Source organism: Athene cunicularia (assembly GCF_003259725.1).
Source record: "Athene cunicularia isolate RWA chromosome 5 unlocalized genomic scaffold, athCun1 chr5_part2, whole genome shotgun sequence".
Lineage (NCBI taxonomy): Eukaryota > Metazoa > Chordata > Aves > Strigiformes > Strigidae > Athene > Athene cunicularia.
In genome coordinates this window covers 705,222-725,365 of record NW_020799102.1, presented here as the reverse complement: position 1 = coordinate 725,365, position 20,144 = coordinate 705,222, and the positions used below count along the sequence as shown (strand labels likewise).

The following is a 20,144-nucleotide window of genomic DNA, read 5'->3' as shown; positions in this document are numbered from 1 at the left end:
TGCCGCACTGCTGTTCTCTTCCCAGTGGTGGTAGAAGGGAACAAAAAATGGAGAAGGTCCTGTGGAAGGGTCCAGTTTCATCCCTTGGCCATCCCCGGGGGAGCCCCTTCCAGGGGCAGGTGACACCAGCTTCTGTCCACCTTATGCTGCCCAGCAGGCAAAATCCAAACCCACATTGGCAGGAACACCCTTGGGTCAAATCCTGGTAAGTCAGTGGCATAACCAGCCCTTTGCTGATCAGCAGGAGCAAGGCTGCACCCATGAAGACAACATAAAAGCAGCAGAACTGGGTGCTGAGGAGCAGCCAGGAAGCCCAATGACCAAACGTTTCTGTGCTTAATCTGCGTAAATCAAACACCCACCTAGTTATTTGTCCTCCCAGATTTGGTTGGCGTAATGGAACGTGCTCATCACAGACTTGTTCAGAGGAATGACAAAGACACCGAGCCACATCTACCCCATCAATGACAAATACATACCGAGCAAAACCCCTGTCTGTATGCATACAAATAAAAGCATTTTTTTCCCCTGGTATTTACACCTGCCTCATAAAAAGGTCTGACAACAGAACATCTGACAGGTTTTAAAGGAAACATTGCTCAGTGAAACTTGTGTCTTACCTGAATGTAGGTGGTGCGGCAGATGGGGTCACACATGGTAACTTCAAGATGCAGCCTCTCTGCTTTGCCTTCCTTCTTGTGGTGCTCACTACAAACAAAATAAATAAAAACTATTAGTGCAACTGGTAGCAGACCCAGGGTGTAGATTCAGGAGACGCCAGTAAAGCTAGCAGAAGGTGTTCCTACCCTGAGGCGTTTGATTCCACCACAGGTCACCACCACCCCCAGCTACAGCCCTACAACCATTTGTGATGCTGCACCACAAAACTGGGTCCCTGGCCTGATCCACACAGAAAAGAACCCTCACAAAGGGTTCTGGTGAAGGTGTTGATCAGGTGACGGTGTTTCTGCTTATCCCCACAGCACAGTATGAGTTTGAGACAGTCTGCTGGGCCACACAGTAAAGTAGCCTCCCCCTCAAGCTTTATAAAACAGAGAATTTAAAAATATCTATTAAAAATGTTTTAAATTATGTATATAAAACATATATATATTACATATATGACATCTGTACATATTATAAAACGTGGTGAATCCTTTGCTCCCTAACTATCTAGATACAAAACAAGAATCAGCAGAGAGCGACAATGCTTGCTGACAGTCAGCAATGGGCTAAATATATCCATATGATAGTAAACATAAATTTTGAATCTCATTTCAGAGCGCTGCCTGATGGCCTGCAGATGTCACAGAGTGCTGGACAGCTGTCAGTGCTTGCTGGGGATCAGCTGGAACCAACCTCAAAAGGTGCAGCTCTGTTTCAGTTTTCCAGTTTAAGATAAAATTGTCCAGAAACATTTTTCTGATTAGATGAGCAGATCCTGGGGTAGTTCAGCTGCTGACAGCCCCCCCACTCTGTGATGAATGGAGGAGGAGGAGAGAGAAGTTTGTAAACTCCAGACAACTCCTTCATCTCAGGTATTGACAGGCTTTGAATGGGAATCATCATTTATGCTGGTGACACTGATTTCACGACAGCTTCTTTCCATGCTGAGCTGGTCTGAAAACCCAAAGTCAATCAAGTCCCGGAATCACTGAGTTTCTCTAACCAGAAGCTCCTTTCCAAAGTGTTCCCACTGCTCAGTGAAGCAGGGCATAGCCTAGTGAAGCCATTGATGACATTTGCCAGACATAAGATTGCTGGAGCTTTTAATTATGAGGCCCAGCCCTTCTGAAACAGGATGAGCAAGTTGGATGAAAACGGCATTAAAAATTTAGAGGAACACATATTTTGAGGAGCTCGGTTTGGGTGTTGTTTACTCTGCAAGGAAGAAGTCTTTGTTCTCAAGCCATCACAGGGGTGTCTGCCGCCAACCTGATTTCAAAGGCTGATCCCGAGAGGCAAGTTAGCTTCCTGGGATTTCAAACTCGGAGATATTCCAAGAGATAGGGCTTTACTGGCCCATGACTTTTTTGTGTTCCTCAGCAGGCAGAAACAACGTACCAACCAAAACCCAGGTGAAGTGGTACAGCCCCCAGGGACCACCATCCTTGTCACAGCACTGAAGGGCTTTGTGCCGTGGCCAAAGGAGCAAGGTCCAGGACACGGCGCTCGTTTGGTTCCACCTCAGGGAGCCAAGTCAAGAGCGGGCGTCCAGGAGCTGCCACCGCACAGTAATTCCCCTCTTACTGATTGCCTCTGACCCACTTGGACTAGCATCAGCTGTGGAAGGGAAGATGTAATAAACACCATTGTGGTTTTCTTCCCCACCCAGAGGAAAAGTTGCCTCCTCTGCTCAGCAGTTAGAGATTTCCTACGGGGCGCAATGACTCACGGAAGCCCGCTGGGCCCATCTCATGAATGTGGAGCCGAGGCTGCCAGATAGCAAGTGGTCAGTGCCTCAAACATTAAATGGCTTCTCCAACACAATCCTGACAACTTGCTGTTTGCATCCCCTGGGAAAGTCAGCCCAGCCCAGAAGTTCCACTGAAATGTCCCGGTGGCAGATGATCCATTTCAGGGGGCAGAGATCACCTGCACAAAACCTTTCAAGCTGGCAAGGGTTGCCAGGCTCCAGCACAGCTGATGTTCCTACTGCATTTCCCTTCTCTTGACCCGATACCCTCCTGCCCAGCAGTGTGGCTGGCATTCTCTAAATCCTGCTTCTCCTAGGGCTGGCCGTGTTTTCACAGTGCATCCTGTACCCAGATCCCCTGGGATCTCACCGACATCACAGCGAGGAGGATGACGGGGTGCTGGGCGGGTGCGTCATACCCGAGTATCAGCTCATGTTCTCCCACAGCGGAAGAGGTCATTCTCCTGTCAAAACCCAGCTGCCAAAATTGTAACTGGCTCTTCCCCTCCCCGTCCAGCTCACCAAGCGGCATTCCTCCCACAACTCACCCGGGGCGGCTCCCCATGTGGCATCTGGACGTGGGCCAGGCAGCAAGCTGAGCTCTAGCCCCCATAGCACAGTAGGCACTGAAAAACACAGCGGCGGGGAACAAGTGCTGAGTTAAGGAAGCCAGGCTTCCTCCAGACCTGTGTCCCCTGGTGGAAGCGTTTCCTTGTTTCATTCTCTAGTGTCAGAGTTGCAGCTATTTCATCCCCAGGGCCAGTGACAAGGGGTCTCTCTAGCATGTACATGCCATGGGTTCAGCACACACCCTGGGGATGGTAGGGAGGCCTGCAATGCACATGCACTTAAATAAAATGCTCTCAAAAGCCCCACATTTTACAGAGGACTGGCTAACCAGATGGATCCCACACTGCCAGGGACACGGCTGTAAGACCCATACATTCAGCTGTTATTTTTCAGCTTAATGATCAGCTCATAAGCTGATCCCATTGTTTTAATCTTGAGACAAACAAAACTAGGTGTTCCTTGACAGTAGTAAGTCTATGGACATAAAAGGCCATCTCCCAGAGCTCAGGGTCCCTCTAGGCCCCCAAACACACAGTCTGCATGGTAGACCCCAAGCACAACTCAAACATCGTCTTCACAGTCTGGCAAGAGAAACTCAGGAGCAGCCTTGCTATCTTTTAAAATTTCCTTCTGGCTTTTGAGGAGCAAGAGAAGCAATAAGAGATTATGCGATTACACTGGGGCTCCTAAAGAAACCCTTACCAGAGAACATGCGAACAACACTGGCCGTGACGCAAGGGCTGAACTGGCTCAGGCTGCACCATGTTGATGCCAAAACCTCTGCCTGATGCCCAAGGCCAGTGAGTCCTTTACTTCCCTCCTGTGCCATGGCAATTGCTTCACCCTGCTTCCTCCCAGAGGTGGGTTTAGCAATCCCTCCCCTCTCCCTGCTTTGGCCCTGGCACAGATCTGCCAAAACTGTTTTACCTGTGCCCACTGCTGGGGGCTGAAGCGGCAGGCCAAGACGTGTGGCAGAGCCAGGCCCCGCTACCTCCCTCCAGCTCACGGTAGAGCTGGGGCAAGACGAGGGGCTTTATGGACATGCAACCAACCCTAAGGAGCACGGTGCCACGGGGTAGGGTACCCCGATGAGGTCTCTGCTCCTCACCCCCGACTGCTTCGGAGACCTGGAGAGAGAGGACGTTTTGCCCTCTCCCTCCATATCACAGCAACTTTCCCCGCTGAAGACGTCAGGGTAGAGCAAAGCTTGAGGAAAACAACCCATGAGCCAGTGCGGAGCGGTGGAGGAGAGCACCGGGCTGCACAAAAGGTGCCTTGTTCCCCCCACGAGGCGTTCTGGCAGCATGTCCCCTCCCTCACCGGCAATGCAAAACCCAGCTCCAAGTACTCCTTTGCCACCCCTCCCCGCCTTCAACCTCCCCCTTGGGTACAAAATATTTTCAGGCGAAAGAAACCTGAAGTTTAACCCGTCCCTCCCGGGGAGCACCTCGGGTTGGCTTTTGGTCCCCTCACACCGGGAATGGGCAAAGGCCCCGGTTGCCCGCGGCACATTGTGGGGATACAGCCAGCTGGTCCGGGCCACCAGCTCCTAGTTATACAGTAACCTGTTGCTCCGGGTCCCAGCTCCACCTCTTGCTGCCTCCACATCCCTCCCCTCCTCTCTCCTCTGCCAAGAAACCTCTGTCACCTGCTCTCAGACAACCGGGGCGAGCAGCACCGGGACGAAAGGGCAGAGGGAAGCCAGCGGCACGGGGACCCCCAGGCTGGGGCGCCGGGTGGGCTCTGCCTCACTCTCCCCTCCATCCTTTGGGCTGGGGCACTAGGCTCACCAGCGAAGTGCTGTGCAGGGAGGCAGAGGAAACTCGGCTGCCAGAGAATGGCAGCAGGATTTAACTAGAAGGGCACGGCTCACTGGGAGAGGACACACGGGAGCTGAGAGAACTGCGGGAGACAAGAGCGGCTTCTCAGCACCGGTAAGCCCCTCCTTGCAAACCTTAAAACTTCACATTCCCCCCCCAAATGTTTGTCTACTTCAAAAGTCTGCTTGATTCAGCTGCAGGAGTGGGACTGGAGAGGGAGTTGTGCCTGGGATAACTGTCAGTACATAGTTTTGCCTATTTTTTTTTTAAAAAAAGGGTAAAAAAAAGTAATTTTTCCAGCGTTATGTTTTCGGGGTTTGTTTCTCCTTGCGTTTCCCTGCCGGGCCAGATCCAGTAGGTGGCACTTTCTTGGCAGCAAAATGTCCGTCTGACACTGAACAGGCTTTTTTTTTTTTTTTGGTTCCTAATTGAAGTCTGGAGACGGTAGTTTTGAGCAGCTGTTTGTTTGCAAACCTCGGGGTTTCCTCCATTCGAGACACATACGGAGAGAATTTTTGCTGTTCCCCACCAGGCACCTCGGCAAGCTGCAGTGCTCAGCTAGTGAGCTCTCCCTGCCTGCAACCTTGGCAAGATCCATCACCCTATTTCAGAACGGGGAGACGGTTCAACTCAGAGCTGCCCCGCTCCCTGGTGTAACAGCTCTGGCTCCCCGCGAGCTTTCAGCTGCGTTAATGATTTGGAGCACAGCTCTCCTGTCCCCTTTCACTTATTTGCCTGGAAAATGCCAGTGCAAACTCCACCGAGGACAAGGCTCACGGACAAATGATTTGACTTACGTTACTTTTAAATACTGGAAATAACTGTGAGACAACACAGCAGTAAAACATGGTGATTGCCCTGATCTAATTAGGGCAATGAGGAGTAACACTTGCATTGCTGGGCTGCTCTCAAACACTGCATAAAGCGAGGGCTGTGACGGGGATCAGATCGCAGTTGCTCTCCCAAGAGCTCCAGTGCTGGGTTGCTTTGGTGGGATCTGCCCCTAAAAAGGGCTTTTTCTGAGTTAAAGAAATGACAGTGAGAGGCTCAGCCCCCAGCAGACACACACCAGCCTGGCTGGCTGAAGCAGAGACTCAATGCAGGGTTTCACCTGTGACTGCCATCTGCAGTAGCATATTCCTGGCTCCATTTAGTTGAGTGATTGAGTTTTCAGTTGATCAGGGAGAAAAATTAGTCCTTCCCACACAGAAAGGTCAGGCAGCAATATTAAAGCAAGGAGCCCTTTAAAACAGGACTGTGAAGAGGGCCTTGGGATCCACTGTGGGAACGTGTCTGTGAGTGGCAAAGGTCATTGCTTCACCCTATTTAAAACCAAGGCTTTCAGCTGGGTTTGGGATAACACCAACAGTTCGATCCCTGCTGCAAGCAGGCCTGGGTCGTACCTGCTGCTGGTTTCCACCGCCGAAGTGTTAGGAAGCCTGTCTGACTGAGGGACTAGTGCTCTTTGCGCTGGATCCAAGCCCTCAGGCACAAGTTGGCACCCACAGGCAGTCCAGTGCAGGACAGGGTGGGTTTGTCATATAATCACAGAGTTCAGAGGGACTGGGGGTGTTTTCAGAAAAAGTTGAGCACTGGCATCGTTAAACTGGATGTTGATGAGGTCCCAGGGAAGGGAACAGCTGTGAAAGAGGGTGAAGCGGGGCTGCTGTGTGCACACATGCATGGACACACACCCGTTTGCTTGGTATGATAAAGCAATTTGCCAAGACAAGCTTTCAGTCACCACCCAACGTGGTAAAGACACCAGCGAGCTGCCTGGCTGCTACACAACACAAGGAGGAAATGTCTTCTGGGCCATGGAGGCAGAGAGATTCTCTCTGTTGGTGCCCACGTTTGTTGAGTACAAACAACTCACCATCACCAGTCAGACTGACAAAACCTGGCCCCAATCCTGGTGAAATAGGTGCTACAGGTCGTTGTTTCTGGGGCTCCATCTGCCTGACTCCTGTGGATGCAGGCACCTGGTCTGTATGGACCAGCTTGCCAGGTCGGCTGGCAGCTCACTTGTGTGCAGGCAGGTGCATGGCAGAGAAGACGCTGTCTGCGGCAACATTAACAGCAGCCTCCATTTTCTGGGGCTGTCCCACTGCAGCTGTCTGCTTGGCTTCAGCCACGGGCACGAAGAACCAGGGAGAGGTTGTGCAGGAGAGACTCAGGCCAGCTAGCTCTGCTCTGGCAGAGTCATCCAGGGGAGGAGATGCTGCTGGGGGATGTCCTCGGGGCCAAATCTACCAGGAGTTTGTTAGCATCTGACTCTGGATGAGAAGAGATGCCTCTGAATGTGCTGGAAAACAAGAGTGCTTTTCATAGGGTCACCAGATAATTCAGGCTGGAAGTGACAGAGACTCAGAAAAGACCCTAATGTGCTAAAGGACTCAGGAGGTTTCAATTCTTGTGGTAGCCAAAGAAAGGAGCAAAACAGGGAGAATATACACATTGGCTTGTGTGGGCTTGAGAAACATCCATATAAAATAAGTCCGGGTGCAAAGCCTGAGTGTGTGTGGGAGCCTCGGAGTATTATCCCCAGAGAGCTGGATGCCAGGGTGCTGCTTTAGAGCCATGTCTCCATTATTCTCTTTGCTTCTTTCTCTCTTCCATGCCATGGTCTCCCTTGAAGTGCTAGGTCAGGGCCGTTTGTGGTTTTGATGAGGACTCAGCAGTTTTCTCTTTGTGCGGAGCTGAAGTCTGGCCTCACATCTACTTTATGTAACAGCAGTCAGCAGTACTGCTCTTAACTCCAGGGCAGATGTTAAAGTACAGCCTTTAGCCTGTGAATTTTGTGACTGGCAATAATCACCCTCTAAATAAACACTCAAGCCTTAGGAGTCTTCCCTAGCGTCCCCCAAGAAGAAGTGCCAGAGAAAGTCCATAGACTTTCCAGAGTGACAGAGTTGGTTTCCTGTTCTACATTAAAACTTTATCAGCAGCAGGGTGTCTGCAGCACCGGGCAGACCTAGCAGCACATGACTCTGCCAGCATGGCCTCCTGAACCACCCTGCTTTGGCCAAGGTTCAGCAGATGCCCAGAAAAATACCCACCTGCCTGCCCAGGAGGTATTCAAGCCTCCCACTCGAAGGGAGGGGGGAAGGGTGGTACCTTCAGAAACCCTTCCTGCTCATCTGATTCTGAAATAGAAGAGTCCTTGCAGCTTAAGAAATGGCACCGTACAACACCTGAGTGACACGGGAGAAGAGATCCAAGGAGGCCCAAGATCACAGTTCCTGGATCTCCACCTGCCCACAAGACCACACAGCTCTTCATCTGTCAGGGTGACTGCAGAGAGGAGTGTTATGGATTTTCATGTAGTGAGGAGGCTGTGAACAGCAACTCTACTTGCAGCGGGTTTGAAGTGGTAAGATCAGGGAAAAAGTACGCTCTCACCTATCCCTAAAATATTTCGTTCCCCGACATCAAATCACTGTTAAGAGGGAGTTGAAGGGGATCCTGGAGAGAGTCGATCCCATGCGTTGGTGTCATGCTGCTCTCACATGAACGAGGCCACCTCTGCACGCAATGCAAGAGCTTGTCCTTTCCCATGGCAGCAGGAGGCTTCCTTTCTCCTGGGCTGGGGGAGAAATGCATAATGCTGGGGGGATTAGTCAAAAAAGCCCTGGTATTTTTATTTCCTGATATTTTAAATCAGGAGGAATTGCAATTCAGGAGGGAGGGAAGGGTGTGTAGCTAAGTGCTGGACCGGTTTGGAGATCTTCCCCGTTTACCTGCACTGCAGTTCCCCAGGAGAGCCCAGCCCTTGTTCCCATTCTCCAAATGCTCCCAAGGGCGTTACTGCAACGTGCCCACTGCCTCTGAGGTTCTGCTGAGAGAGAAGGCAAAAAGTTTCCAACCCACGGGAAGAGGAAGCCAAAAGTGGGGAGTCACAGGCTCTGCCTGCTCAATGGCCCTGGAACAGCAACTGAAGTGGCCAGATGAGCTACTTTGGCCCTGATTTGGTCTGACACACCAAGCGAAGCCTGGAGATGACTGTTCTGCAGGCACAGTTGAATCAGGGGGACCCTCACAGCTGCCCAAGACAAGAGGCTGATGGCAGAGGCTGAGTTGCTCCATGTCCCATCAGGGGGCAAGGTCAGCCCCAGCTGGCACGGCAGCTTGGTCCAGCTCAGGATGCTCCATGCCCTTTCACCCATCGCTGTCAATAGAGGAGCGCCACAAATCAACTCCCTCACAAGCGTCTCCCACAAACCCTGTTGAGATGGGCAAACATGTCAGAAATCCTCAGGTGCCAGGAGCACATTCCCACATCCAGACCACAGCTGGGTCTTCACCCACTGAGGCCTTAGCCCACATATTCATCTCTCCTTTCCCCCTCCCCAGTGTACTGCCACAGCTTCTCTCTGGAATTTCAGCTGGGCTGAAGGAGCTGAGCACTGCCAGGGCAATGGGCACCAAGACCCAGGGCAGGAAGGGGCAGAAGATAGGATTTTGTAACAGCCCTGGATGTCATGATGGGCATAAATGAGCCCTCCTGGCTCACAGGCCTCCAGCCCAGCCTTGCCCTAGGTGAAGGCAGCTCTTTCGGCAGGTGGAGTAGTAACACTCCACATTTGGTGGGCTGAAGTCTTTCAACACCACCTTAGAAAGGGCCAGCAAATGCTTTCTCTTTTTTGGTTTCCGGTGGGGTACTGGCCCCCAAAAGCTTTTGATAATTTGAACCTGTTTGAATTTTTTTCTTCCTGCTTCCTTTTTCTTTATTTTTCTCCCCTCTGTCTTATCAGTCTCAACCTGTCCAGATTTATATCCTACAAAGGTAAAGTGCAGACTATCTGAATGGCAATAAACCAAAGTTCAGCCACCCAGCAGTAATGCTTGCTACTGCTGAGTAATTCAGAAAGTGAAATACTGCTGCTGGCAGGACAGCGATTAAGATCAAGTGAACAGGCACAGTCCGAGTCAGTATCACCCTCCCCCAGACTGTTTACATGTAGCTTTCCCCTCCCTGAGGATGACCAGAAGTGAGGCAGTTCTAACCTCTTCATGTGTTAGAGGTGTTGGCTGTCAGGAGAACCAGAGCTGCTGCCACTCAAAACCATGGGGTTCCCCCAGATTCCTGCACCAGAAATACAAAGCAAAACCCAAACCCTGCCCCACCTCATTGCTGGGGACAATGCAAGTGGCTTGTCCTAATCTGCTGCTCACCAGGACTCCTCTGGGGTCACTCCTCATCCCACCACTGCTGGCAGGAGATGGTTGGCAATGAGGAGGGCACTGGTGGGTGCTGCCCTTGGGCCTGGTGTTGCTCACAGGCAGTCACAGAGGGTTGGGACTTAGGCCAGAACTGCGACTTGTGGACACAAAATCCCCTAAGTCATGTTTGAAGCTTTCAGTGGTAACTGTATGGAGGAAAAAGCAGTGATTCTGCCTTTCCTCTGTCTGTGCTGTAAACACAGAGGCGTCCATTTGCCTGAGCCCGAGACACTCCTTTCATCAGGAAATTCACTTTATAAAAACACTGGGGAGAGGAGAAGAGAGAAGGGTAATTGCACCCACGACATCCCTTAATAAATCACAGGCTGGAGCTTGCTCTTATTCCTGACACTGCTGCCTCTTAATTATAGCTGTGTTCATCTGAGGAGACAGAGTAGGAGAGCCAGGCTTTATGCAGAAGGGAGCACTAATTAAAACCTCTCTGTTCCCTAGAAAGATATTCATGCTTTCCTCTGGGGAAGAAGTGAATGGACTTGTCTCTGGCCATTCCCTCAGGTTAATCTGTAACACTGACTTTCACACAGCAAGGCAGTTTGTCTTGTTTTCAGTACCTGATGCTCGTGGCATTGCTTCTAGGTTGAGATAGGAGACTTTCAAAATTCCTTGAAGAAGGAAGAGGAGTAATGTGAGTCCAGGTAGCCTGTGCAGGTGTGGATGTTGCTTGCCTAGTGCAAGGTTAGGTAGTAGGGGGTGGCTCCTCAGTCGATGTACACTGACCACAATTTGCAAATTGTCCCTTGCTGAGACTCCAGCCCTTAATATCTGACACAGGCACGACTTCTGTGATGGAGCTTCTGTCCTGGACTTCACCCAAGAAAACCCTCCAATTGGGATTAGATGGGCTTCAACAGGCTTGATCCATGCTCAGATCCACATGAAAAGGGAGTCTGGTCCCTGGGGCTGCCAGGGGAGGGAGTATTGTACACCAGGCACATGCACCCAGCACCTCTAGATGATCTCCAACCACACAGGCAGGTGCACTGCTGATTCACCTCTTTTTCCAACACCCAAGAAGACAAACCCTTCTAGTAGTATATCTGAGCTATGGAAACAGGAATTTGTTCCACCAAAGTGAAAGGGCTGATTCCCAAACAGTGTAGGTGAGCACTCCAGTTGGCCCTGCAGTTTCAGTAGCAGAGAACTCAAACTGGTGACGGGTGGGTCTAGTCCAGCATGCAGCTCCAGATGATCAGATACTCTGATGAAGCCAGAGGAGGCTGGATGTGAATAACATGGGGAAAGGGTTGGGTTGGATTTTTTCCCCACATTTTTGCAATAGAGGGGCAGGATGGGAGAGTAAGTGTGACATGAAAGGCTCTCAGGGTTAACTGTAGATCTGTAGGACTGTCAGGTTTGTTGCTGTGAGTTGCTACTGCTTGATAAAAAAGTTGATAAAGTTTCACCAGCCAAAAAATAGAAAAATGCCAGAGAAGCTGCAGCTCAGTCAGATGAGGTGCTGCACTAAACTAGGCAGGAGCAGGTTCAACAGGATAAATTGAGAGTAAATGTACCAGAGCTGTGCTCATTGCTGGTCTCTGCCAGTGTGAGCAGGTAACACCCTAGGTGTGGTTGGGCTATCAGCTGCCTGAGCAATCCTCTCTTGACATGGAAGCACCCTTTTCCCACCGCTCCTCTGTGCTGCTGCGTATGCTCCAAGCTTAAGAATAAGGAAGGAATGGCCCCCATATCTGTGATTTAAGTTACAAAACTTCCAATACTCTTCAGCTTGGAAAATAGACAGCTGAGGTGCTGCTCTCCTCGAGATCTGTGATATTGCCTGTGGCATGGAGACAGTGAAGAAGGGAGCAGTTGTTTACCAGTAACAGAGCTGGGGGGCATCCCACAAAACTGACAGCTGGCAAGTACAGCATAAACAAAAAGAGATGGCTGAGCACACCGTGCAGAGCTGAGCTGCCGAGCATCTCGCCATGGGCCATTCAGGATGTCAAAAGTTTACACAGGTTGGACAAATTCAGGGATGAAAAAGGGTACCAAGAGTTCTTAAATCCCACTGCTGGAGGCTGGGAAACTTTGCAGAAAGGCTTCCTGCACGCCTGTCCTGTTCTTGTCCTCTCCTCTGGGCATCCGCCTGTGCTACAGCCGTGTGTGTGCTCCCAACCTGCCGCCCGAGCAGGAACTGAGCATGGGTGATGGGGGAGCTGAGAGACTACCCCACGTCCAGGCAGCTGCCTCTGTCCCCTCTGAGCTGGAGGGGCCAGAGGGAGGATGGCAGGGAGGAGAGAAGCTCCAGCCCCAGTGGAAGGAAATATGGTGCAAGCTTAATCACAGCCTAGGAAGTGAGGACTGACGGTGACTGGAAGAAATGAGCTGAGAGGTCAAAGCCCGCCTGCCACAGTCACACACAAACTAGACCAGACAGGCCCCCAGAACATCTGCTCCATACCTGGCACGAGCCCAGAGACACTCCTGCTCTCTGCTGCTGCCAAGATCTTGTGAGCAAATGGTCAAAGGTTAGAAGAACGATCTAAAGCCATGGAGAAAACTGTGGGAGAGGTCTAGGCTGTCATCACCCTCGGCAGGACCTGGTATTTTCCCTAGAGTGCAGTGTGTGATGCTGACTCCAACGTGATCGGTCCTTGCCAAGACAAGTGCATGTAGCTGCCAAGATGCTGCTCACAGAGGCCGTGCTCTGCTCCAGCGCCTCATGGGCGACTGTCACTCAGGTCCTCCTGTCTCAGAATCTGACAACTCAAGCTAAAAGAGGACTTGGTTAGCTCATGACATCTGGCTTAACAACAGGCCCACGCTGATCTCTTGCCAACAGTTAGTCCCACAGGGCAGGACTAAGGAGGACCTTGCTGGGGAGCACCAGGAATAGCACTTTGTTGTAGCCCAAGTGAGCCCCACCAGGGCTGCAGACACTGAAAGAGCATCTTCATGAAAGGTTGGCAACAGCCTCTCACAGACAGCTGTGGGCAGGAGGGCTGTGGCCCTGCTAAAGCCAGGCCTGGAAGAGTTATTACTGAAAGGGCTAAAAATGACATGTATATATATTTACCTACAGCTGAGGGAGAATTGCATGGGAGGGCTGGCTCCCGGGGTTGCATCTCTGCTGTCAGGAAAGCTGGTATTTGCTGAGGTGGAGGATAAATTACTTTGGTTTCTTCATTCAGTCAGAGGCTCCCTGTCCCTCTCAAAACCACATGTATTCCTGTGCTCTTGGGGCCACCTGCACCTTCCCTCCAAATGACCTTCCCAGAATGTGCCAGGTCCTCATGTTTAGACACGACCCTGCTTCTGCAAAGCTTTCCTTGCTCCAGAGGTGGGTGACCCATAAACCTGTGGCTTATCTAAAGATCAGCGTACCCTAAAGACAGTCAGTCCGGTGAGGAGAGCTCACTGGTTTTAAACCACGGGTTGTGGTAAACACCACCCCTGCCTCCTCTTTTGGCTGCAAGAGAATCCACGCGGCCTGTGTTGACATGACTGTGCCATCCTCCAGCTGCCCTAACCCCTGCAAACACAGCTTGACCACCTGGCATAAAAGGGCTTTCTTGCTCCTTCCCCCTCTCCTCTTGCAGAATCACAAGATCATTCAGGCCAGAGGGACCTCAGGAGGTCTCTAGTCCAGCCCAAAGCAGAGTCAGCTCTGAAATCAGAACAGGTTGCACAGGGTTTGACTCAGTCTGTTCTTGAAAATCTCCAAGAACAGAGACAGCACAATCTCTCTGGACAACCTGCTCCACAGTGCTAAGGTTCTCACAGAAGAAAGCATCTCCTTTATGTCCTCCTGCAGAGCTCCAGCTTTTTGGGACTTGAAATCCCTGTGCCAAGGCCCTATGGGCATGTGGGAGTGGTTAGTGAAACCTTTCCTCTTCAAGACAGTGCAGGAAACTTCTCTGCCCGTCCCAGCCCTGTGATCACTCCTGGTTCCTCCTAGCCCAGCGAACAGACTGCCCTCACTGACTCTCGTCTCAGGCCTCTGCTGCAGGGACCAATTGTGCCTCTTCCTCCTTGTCCTTGCAGGAGATTAAATTTTTTGTGGCAAGACTGTTAAAACATTTCTGCACTGTAAGATTAGAAACTGCCACTTAAATTCTTTTGACAAACCCAGCCTCACACATCCTTCTATTCTAAATGAAACAAAAGGCAAAAGGAACGGGTTTTTTTTTGTTGTTTTAGAACGATCTCTCATGGGACTGTTCTGGTTACTGCGTAACTGGCTGTTCATGCTGCAAAAACCCCTCCTGCTGACCACATCCACAGAGCTTGGTGGCTTTACTGAAGCCTAAACATCAGAAATCAAGCTCGATGACAGATGATCACCCTGTAAAAGCCTAGCCTTTACCTGAACACATGTAGGGGGAGGCTCCACAGCTGGCAGCAAGGCTGGCTCGAGCTATTCCCAGCTGCTCACACTCCTGTGACACTCCTTGAGCCAGCACAAGTGTTTGTGGGGCTGGGCTGAGTCAGATTCTGGAGCTGATCTGGCTGGAAAATAAACCAGCAAGTTAAAAAAAATGTATATGCTGGGGGAACGGGGTTGAAGCCCCATCAGTTCCTGCTCTGAGTTAGAGTGCTCCTGCACACAGTTGCTGGGGATGAGGTGGAGGCCAGGGAGATGAGGTGGAGGCCAGGGACAGCAGGAGGGTGGGAGGTGTTGAAGCTGCTCCTGGAACCAAGAACATAACTTGTCATGCTATGGCTCAAGTTGCTAGGAGAGAATCAGGACCATTTGCTCGCCTGTAGCCCAGGTTTCAGAGTGAAAATCAAGCAGGAGTGTAAAAGCAGGAGAGAGGAACTACCAGAGTAAGATTGCTGTATCTAACGGCATGCCAAGGGTTAATACAAGGACCCTCTAGCAGACTTTGCTGACAGAAGGTTCCAAATGCTGGGTCAAGAGAAACACACAGAACAGCAAGATGAGTTGCTCAAAAAGAGGCGAAAGCGAGTAGGCAAGGAATGAGTCCATTTGGATCAGCTGCACTTGTGTCCATCCCTGTGGGGAATGCCAGACACCAACTGCCCCAATTCCCTGACACACTTGCGGCTCCTTCCCACTTCAGCACCTGCCCTGCACCTCACCTCCGAGCCACGGTAGCTCACCCCCTTGTAGCTGTTCCATTTCTCTTTGTGAGATTGTAAATTTTTCTAGTGTTCTTTCACTGAGAGGGGCAAAGCCCTGCAGAGCCTAAAGGACATGCTGAAGGAGAGAGGAGAACTGTCACACCGACGAGCTGAAATCTCATCTCTGATGGTGCAAGTTTGTGTCCTAAGAAAGGAGTGAGTTTCCTGCATGGGGATTGTGAGAATAACACCCAGTTCTCTTCCACTCACTGTTCTCTGTGACTGTGCATCTTGTAATCTGAATTCAAAGACAAGAGCAGGGCTATGCTCAGCTGGGCATAGAAGTTTGGTTAAATATTTTGCAACAGAACATATTTTGCATCAGCAATGAACATTACGGTTCCTACGGGGACTCTATGGAAATCCAAAAATCTCAGCATTTTGCAGGTAAAACAAATGACTGACAACAAAAGCACATTTTGATGAACTCCCATTTCTGCCTTTCAGAGATGACTGGGAAGTGGTAAATCACAATTTTTCATATAGAACTTTATCTACCATGACATATATATGAAAATACCAACAACAGAAGGAAAAAGGCTAGATTAGACTACTACTGAAAAATGCCCAAATGCTGCTGCACAGACATTTTTTGTGTATTCCCGGCCTCAGGAGCACAGCCTGCTCCCCTGAGCCAGGAGGATGATATACCCTTGTTGCTGCCAGCTGCATCCACAGCTAGTGCCAATGGCCTGAGCCAGGAGCCCGGTGGTACATCAGCAAAGTCTTCCCATGGGCGACATGTGGTCTGTCAGTGTGGACACTTACTTCTGTTACATGGGCTGGGCCCAGTTCTGGCTGCCTGTGCTCCTACCCTGGCTCCCACCACACAAGGTGGAATCCCAGGGCAACCTGGGATGAGAGGCTTGAGGAAACCAGCAGCAGCCCCCCAACAAGCTCACAGCACTTGGGAGATGCCGCTGAATATACCCTGCAAGTAACAACCCCATCCCATCACACCAAAAGCTGACCTGACCCCTGCCACGTCTCTTGGAGCGTGGTTGCCACTAAGTCACCGAGCTGGTTAAACTGATGTCAGCCTGTTTTCCTGCAGTTGACACTCAGAGAGCTGAGCTCCCATGTGCCAAGTTTGAGCTCAAATGAATTGTTAGCAAGTAGCTAAAAATACACAGACAGGATATGAGTGGGAAGCACAAAATGGGGTGGGAAGAGATGGCAACGAATGTTGTCATGATTAGCCTAAAGAAGGCTAGAAAAGCCTTGAAAATGTGATTTTCAAGCAATGAATCTCCTCCCTCAAATCTTCTGCCCCATCCTCCCAGCAAAAACCCCAGGGTGAGTTTTACAGCAGAAAATGAAAATTATTGATGCATTAGCTTCCCCAAACCCCAACTGCTGTAGGCAGACATCTGGAAAGGGAGTGGGGAGCAAAGTAAAACAGTTACTTGGTGGTATAGGCAGAGGGAGACAGGATGCAGCCCTCTCCCTTTGGGGAAAGGTACAATGGTGTGACATTCCTACACAGGGAGAGAAAGAAGTATTTCTTGGTTCAGATTTACCAGTCACATTCTACATCTTGCTGCAATCCCAGAGACTTCAATACGGCCATGCTGGAGACAAACTAAAGCTAAACGCAGTCCCCAAAGTGGCTCTCAGCCTAATAACAAGCTTTTCTCTGATGGAAAAAAAGCTCTTGGCACATTGACTGTCCTGATGCATGCTTGAATTTCTGCCAGGCAAGTGAATCAGCGTTTCAGGGAGTGACCAAAAATGTCCTTCCTTTAGGAGGAGGTCGTGGAAATGTCCTATTGATCTCAACACCTCTGTCTTGCTCATGAACCAGTCAGCATGGAGGAGTCCATTTACAAACAAAACTCCTTCTGCCCCTCCTGAGGGTTGGCGAGAGACCAGCCATACCACCCAGTCATCTTTCCTTGAAGCATTTCAGTCCCATTTGGGCTGGCACTAGCCAGGCAAGGGATGTTCAGGTTTAAGTATCATGGTCCTCCTGGGGCTAAGGCCTTTACCAAGATGTGGAAAATTAATCGGCCTGCCAAGTTTATCTGTTTGGCTTTACAGCTCTCCTGTAAAAGCAAGAATAGACTAGGATTGCTGAGGCTAGCTTGTAAGGATTGCACAGTATTAATGTGAGGTGGCGCCACAGTGTACTTACACATTAAAGCAACCATTTAATGAACGATTAATGCACCTGAGTGATTAGCTCAAAGCAGTCATGACAGCAAAAGCCAGTCTCTTACCTACCCATATGGCCGCAGCTGGCAATAAATGACTGATAGCCATCGGGGACTAACAAGGACCACCCAGGTATTATTAGTGCAGACATGGCAGCTGATGGTTGGACCAGATAGCTTTAAAACTTCTGGAAGAAGCAGTTTTGCTTCGCATAAACACACCACCACCTCTCAAGCATGGATGTGACAGCCCTGAGCAAGTCAGCTATTTTTTTTCCTTGAAGTCCCACCATAAAGTACATTTTGCTGTGCCCTCAGTCTTAACACCGCTGCATGAAGCTGCAGGGACACAGCAGGAACCCTCAGACCTTCTCCATCCCCAGACACTAGCCCATCCTGCCCCACCAGTGCCAGCCTTCTGCTGAGTCTCCCAGCTGTTTCACAGATGCCTTCGAGCCTGGAAAAGCCATAAGAGAAATGAGAGATATTCGCCCTATACAGCGAGGAACAGCTCCAGGAGTCAGTGCTTGCAGCCAGGAGACGTGAGTGCGCTGCCAGTTAGGCGCAGAGGTTTGGTGTTTTGCCTGAACACGGAGGTGATTCAATGCTCTCCTTCAGGCTAGGCTGGAGCAGGACAGGGCAGTGCCTTGGGCTGTTACCCGTCCTGCTCTGGAATATGACACACACATGCAGAGTCACTCCCTATTTTTACTGGCCTGATGTCTGAGTCCTGCTTTCTACACAGAGAAAAGAAAAAGGATCCCTTTCATCAAGAGTCACAGTGTTAAATCCTTCCTCCCTTCTAAAAACCACAGCTATAACCCCCTTGCTGCTGGTGATCCAGCTCCTGGAGTCTAGCATCAGGCTAGGAAGAGAGATCATTCTGGGGCTTGGGGACTGAATAAGGATGCAGGGCAGAGAAACCTTCAGCATGACAACTACCAGTGCATTTCTTCAGTAAGCTTTCTGGGTACTGGACGTGCTATGCCCCTGGGTCCTGCCAGCACCAGCACACGATGGCTGGAGCCCTCCAGCCTTCCCCTTCATCCTGCCCAAACAGTCCCACACCAGCACCAGTCTCCCATGGTTCCTTCCTCCCCACGGCTCCCATCTGCCAGGAGCTGAGTGGTGCCAGTCACAGGGCGAGGGGACAGACTTTGCTCACAGAAGGTGTAGGCACAAATTAAGATAGGAAAGAGGGGAAAAAAAGCTACAAAATTTCCCACAACACTCTGTTCCCCAGGAAGCCTAGGGAACACATCATGTTGGTTTTTCTCCCCAGGGAGTGCAAGTGACTCACATTACACTTTCTCCCGTTCAGGTAGTTTTGAATTTGGGTCTCTTAGCTTAAACCATTTAATGAGCTTTTATACAAGTTATGCTCATCTGTCTCCTTCCATCTTTCCAAAAGCATCTATTAATATTTGGCGTGCTATTTCTGGGCCTGCTTCTCAAGCTTGCTAAACTGCAGCCCAAGCGTAGATAATGCTCAGCTTGGTACCTCTGGCAAGAAACAGGCTCAGCAGACACACAGCAAGCCCAAACCTGCTCTGTATTTTTCCTCCACCCGGCTTCTGCGGGATTCCTCCAACAGAGAGGAAAAGGATAAAGTCAGGAGCTGTGACTCAGCACAGGGACTCTGCAAACAAGCCTTGCAGAGGGGTAGTGGAGTCAGCTTCCAGTTTTTTCCCCAAGATCTTGGAGATTGTGGCTATTTGTGCATTTTCCCTGGGTATTTATAGAGCAAGGCACTGTCTAGACTTGCTTTTGGTTGTTTCTTCAGGGAAGGTTTAACATTCTGGCAGAAATGCAAAAGCTCCTAGTTTGGTTCAAGAAGCCTACAGAGCCTTCCTCTCCCACACCAACCTCTGTGGGCACCACAGGCCTCCAGCGCTGCCCGGACTCCTGACCTGGACCTAAATTAAGGTCTGTTTGCGCATCACCTTCAGACTGGAAAGAGCCACACACAAGTGTGTGTGTGTGCAGGGACACAGGACGTAACTTCCCATGGTCTCTCTAGGTAGTTTGTGAATCTTGCATCGGGAATTTGTAAATACCAGCACTTACTCTCAAGCCTCCATTTCAGCCCCTTGGGGGATCACTAGTAAAGGCAGCAGATGCATTGCCTCCAAACCTCCAGTGCAATCTAGCAGGGCTGTGTGGGCTCCCAGGGACAGCTCATGCCAAGCCCAGTGCCAGACAAGCGTGTGGGTGTTTCCCTCTTGACGCTAGGAAGTCCACCTAAACATTTTCCCAGGAAATACTCTTAAAGTACAAATTATTGTTTCTGAGGCAGTGTGTGAACAAGGCACAGGCTACTTGGGTGTGCTCCTCAGCAATGGGTATAAATCTTAACCCTGATGCTCTGCAAGATTTGGGCACGGTGTGGAAAGGCACAGAGCATAAGGAGGGGAGTCTCAAACACAAAGTGGCAATCAGGGTCCACCAAAGCCCTCAGAGGGGTGGCTGTAGATCTGAGGTGCCTCAGTCTAAAAGAACTGCTGCCGCTTCTCCCATGGAGGCTGAAGAACGTTTGGTTCTTCCCTGCTCAGACCTGAGCTGACCTGTTGGGCCAGGTTATATTTATCCAGGTGCTTGTCTTCTGGAGAATCCCCACAATGTGAAAAATCCCATGTACAGAGCAGGGATTGTTTCTTCCAGACACCTGTCAGGTTGTACACACTGCCCGTGACTAACTAGTGTAACATGCTATACGCCATGCACACCCCAAAACTACACTTACAATTCATGCTCACCTCTTCCATAAGGGCTAACGTCTTCCCAAAGTGACCTGTGATCTCATGGCTCCACCACTGTAATGATAAATTGAACGGGGGGTGCCGGGGGGGGGGG

At 50.5% G+C, this 20,144-nt stretch overlaps 1 protein-coding gene across 1 annotated transcript in view; it reads left to right on the top strand.

Annotated features, from left to right (window-relative positions):
- The first annotated feature begins 4,453 nt into the window (after window positions 1-4,453).
- The window catches only part of EPS8L2 (EPS8 like 2), a 67,148-nt gene continuing 51,457 nt past the window's right edge, over window positions 4,454-20,144 (top strand). The window contains exon 1 of the mRNA XM_026850251.1: window positions 4,454-4,920. The gene's annotated coding sequence lies outside the window, so the exon portion shown is untranslated. The remainder of the gene's footprint in view (window positions 4,921-20,144) is intronic.